The sequence below is a fragment of the Galeopterus variegatus genome, unplaced genomic scaffold (genome assembly GCF_000696425.1).
Source record: "Galeopterus variegatus unplaced genomic scaffold, G_variegatus-3.0.2 Scaffold3423, whole genome shotgun sequence".
Lineage (NCBI taxonomy): Eukaryota > Metazoa > Chordata > Mammalia > Dermoptera > Cynocephalidae > Galeopterus > Galeopterus variegatus.
The window spans coordinates 148,608-152,996 of NW_007729534.1; the positions used below are offsets into that span (position 1 = coordinate 148,608).

At 42.6% G+C, this 4,389-nt stretch overlaps 1 protein-coding gene across 1 annotated transcript in view; it reads left to right on the forward strand.

Moving 5' to 3' along the window:
- CRCP (CGRP receptor component) overlaps window positions 1–4,389 on the forward strand; it is a 47,987-nt gene that overhangs the window by 24,171 nt on the left and 19,427 nt on the right. The gene's annotated exons all lie outside the window — the stretch shown is intronic.

Sequence of the window (4,389 nt, forward strand, 5' to 3'; positions counted from 1 at the left end):
TTTGTTGCTTGACAGCTGGTGGATATGGAGATCCGAACCCTTGACCTTGGTGTTACAGCACAGCACTCTAACCAGCTGGGCTAAGTAAAGACTATCTTAAGTAGGAAGAGAGTGATGCAGAATGAAAAGATAGCTTTAAAAAGCCATCCTCAGCACCCATGTGTTTATATTTAGTTGGGTTTTGGATTCATAATTAACACACAGTGCTCTTTTATTTATTTATTTTTTATTTTTATTTTTTTCCTTTTTGTCGTGTCCGGCAACGGATCGCAACCCTCAGTGTCACGCCTGTACTGGACCGGGACCGGCAATAGGATCGCAACCCTCGGTGTTGCTCCCGTGCCTCGCTCAGCCAGTGAGCGGGAACCGGTCTGTATGTGGGATCCGAACCCTCAGTGGGAGTGCCGCCGCGCTCCCAAGCGGCGCACTGGAGCAGTGCACCACCTGGCCGGCCCCACACAGTGCTCTTTTAAAGCAAGATCATGGTATTGTAGATGAGGCCACTGAGAGTTAGACATAGGGACCCTTCTAGAGCAAGGAACAGAACTTAGTGTTTTTTTAAATCTCAAAATCTTTTCTTGGAGTCCCAGTTTGTATGACCTATCCCATCACCTGCTCCCAGCATTCAGACTAAATTGGATGAAAGATGTGTTTCGCAAATTAAAGTGCTTTTATAAAGTTGGTCAGTAAAATCATTTGACAATTGTGTTTGCTTCAGGCAAAAGNTTTAAATGAGCTCTGAAGACAAACATCTTCCGTGTGTATGTGTGTGTGTGTGTGTGTGTGTTGCTGAAGACAAACATCTTCCGTGTGTGTGTGTGTATGTGAGTGTGTGTGTATTGCTGAAGACAAACATCTTCCGTGTGTGTGTGTGTGTGTGTATTGCTGAAGACAAACATCTTCCGTGTGTGTGTGTGTGTTGCTGAAGACAAACATCTTCCGTGTGGGTGTGTGGGTGTGTTGTGTGTGTGTGTAACTATTTTTTTTTTTGCAGCTGGCCGTTAAGGGGATCCAAACCCTTACCTTGGTGTTATAACACGACGCTGTAACCAACTGAGTCAACAGGCCAGCCTAACATTTTATTTTTAATTGTGATAAAATACACATAACATAAAATTTACCACCGTAACTATTTTTAAGTGTATAGTTCTGTAGTGTGAAATATATTCACATTATTGTGCGACCAATGTCCAGAACTTTTTGATCTTGCAAAATTGAAACTATGTATCCCTTAAACAACTCCTCATTTGCTGCTCCCCTGTCCCTGGCAACCACCATTCTACTTTCTGTTTCTATGAATTTGACTGCCTCATACAGGTGGAATCATATGGTATTTGTCTTTTTTTTTTTTTAATATCTGAATGTTGTTTGTTATTACTATTTTTTACCATTTTAACTATTTAAGTGTCCAGCTCAGTATCATTAAGTACATTCTCATTGTACAATCATCACTGCCATCTGTCCACAGAACATTTTTCATCTTGCAAAACTGAAACTCTGAGCCCGTTAAATGGTTAACGCCCTATTCTTCCCTTCTCCTGGCCCCTTTCTTTTCTCTTTCTTGAACTCTAAAAACACAGCTGTTAGACCTTTGATGCTATTATGCAAGTGTCCAAGACTCTGTTCCTTCTTTTTGCTTTGTTGTTCAAATGGGATAATTTTTTTTTNGTGGGATCCGAACCCTCGGTGGGAGCGCCGCCATGCTCCCAAGTGGCGCACTGTAGCAGTGTGCCACCTGGCCGGCCCCACACAGTGCTCTTTTAAAGCAAGATCATGGTATTGTAGATGAGGCCACTGAGAGTTAGACATAGGGACCCTTCTAGAGCAAGGAACAGAACTTAGTGGGGTTTTTTTTTTTTTGTTTTGTTTTTAAAAGATGACTGGTAAGGGGATCTTAACCCTTGGATTGGTGTTGTCAGCACCACGCTCACCAAAGTGAGCAACCAGCCATCCCTATATATGGGATCCGAACCCGCGGCCTTGGTGTTATCAGCACCACACTCTCCCGAGTGAGCCACGGGCCGGCCCCAGAACTTAGTGTTTTTTTAAATCTCAAAATCTTTTCTTGGAGTCCCAGTTTGTATGACCTATCCCATCACCTGCTCCCAGCATTCAGTCTAAATTGGATGAAAGATATTTCGCAAATTAGAGTGCTTTTATAAAGTTGGTCAGTAAAATCATTTGACAATTGTGTTTGCTTCAGGCAAAAGTAGCTTGATAATATTCTGTCAGCTTTAGTGCTCAGTTACTTTTCTCAGTGACTTTGTTGAATGAGTTCAGCTTGTAAAAGTTAAAAACATCATAGATCAAGAGTTTACGTGAGGGGCCAGTCCGGTGGCGCACTGCTACAGTGCGTTGCTTGGGAGCGCGGCGGCGCTCTGCCAGGGGTTCGGATCCCACGTGCAGACCGGTTCCTGCTCACTGGCTGAGCGAGGTGTGGGCGCGACACTGAGGGTTGCGATCCNAAGTGTCCAAGACTCTGTTCCTTCTTTTTGCTTTGTTGTTCAAATGGGATAATTTTTTTTTTCTTTTTTTTCTTTTTTCGTGACTGGTAACGGGATCGCAACCCTCAGTGTCACGCCCGTACTGCGACCGGCAACGGGATCGCAACCCTCGGTGTCGAGCCCGCACCGCGCTCAACCAGTGAGCGGACCAGTCTCTATATGGGATCCGAACCCTCGGCGAGAGTGCCGCCTCGCTCCCAAGCGCCGCACTCTACCGAGTGCACCACCGGGCTGGCCCTAAATTTTTTTTTTTATTCAGAATATTTTGACATTTACTTGTACATATTTGTGGGGTATATTGTGTTGTTTCAATAAATGCACATGCTATACAATGATTCACTTAGGGTAGCATAGTTTTGTACCCATTAGTCCACAAATGGGATAATTTCTATTGATCTTTCTATAAATTCACAGATTTTTCTGTCATCTCCATTCTGTTATTAAACCCATCAGTGAATTTTTTATTTCAGATATTTGTTAGTTCTAAAATTTCAGGGTTTTTAAAAATAGCTTTTGTCTCTTTCTTGAGAATTTCTATTATTCCTTTCATTTCAGGAATGTTTACTTTTGCCCAATGTTGTTTTAATAGCTAAAGTCTTTGATAATTCTGACATCTGGGTTATCATGCACTTGGCCTCTGTTGATTGTCTTCCCTTGAGAATGAGTCATATTTTCCTGGTTGCGGTAATTTTAGATTGTGTCCTGGGCATTTTGAATATTACATTGTTTGGACTCTAGGTCCTGTTTAAAGCCTCTGGTTAATGTTACTTTTTTTTAATTTCAGTAGGCAATCAACCCTGAAGTCAGTCTTGCCATCCATGGGCAAGGATTTCAGTGTCAGCTTAGCTTTTAAAACCTTTGCATGTGGGACTGGAGTGGTGGTTTAATTGCTCACTTCTCAGTGTCTTTGCTGTGCTGTGTCTATTTGATGTTTGCTGTATGTAAATAGCTTAGGGTGAACCTAGGATTTGTGTCGTTTGTTACTCAAATTTGAAGGAATCCCCTTCTCTAGCTCTCTTCTCTCTTGCCCACATGGAACACTTTTTTGGTTCTCTGTCCACAAGTAGCAGGTTTTTCTGAAAGTTTTAACTGCCCAGTGTATGGTTGTTACTGGGGCTGCCCATGGGCAGAGGAGGAAGAGAAAAAAAGGGATTCTTTGGCACTTTTTGTTCCCGAAGGGCTCCCTTCCTGGCTACACCTCTTGCTGGTCCTCAGTGGAGCTGCCCTTAAGTTGTGAGTTTCACCTGATCTCCAGGTCTCAGGCGCTCTCTTTCCTAGTCTTCTGACCAAGGAGGTGGGATTTCTCTTGGAGTTTTAACTGCCTGTGGAGTCACAACCACAGCTCTGCTAAGGGCCTGCCCTGACCCCAAGAGAAAAGAGGGGAAAAACCCTGAGAAACTCACATCCATCCTCCACCCCAACTGCTTCAAGTTTTGTTTCCCTCCCCAGTTTACCTACTTTTGTTTACTTTTTAGACCCCTCATGTTATTGCTTATTTATTTTGTCCAGAAATTTTCATAGTAAGCTTGGAGAGCTAGGCATCAGTGGGCTCACTCCATCTTGTCTACAGCAAGAGTCCTAAGGGTTGATTTTAAGTCCTCTTCTCTGCTATTTGTCTGGGCTGGTGTTTTGCTTCCTAATCTCCCTATATTTTTTCTGCTACAAATGTGGATCTGGCTACTGTTCAAGAAACCTACAAATAGAAATTGCCTTGCAAGTTGATTGACCATAATCTATATAAATTTAAAGCAGACTATAATATACAGAGAAGGATTAGTTTCAGCTCTCTTTTTGCATTTGTAATCCTGAAATTGAAGATTTATGAAGTCCTTTGTGACTTAATCTCTACCTTTCATGAAATGAATGGTTCCATGATTGCCAGGAG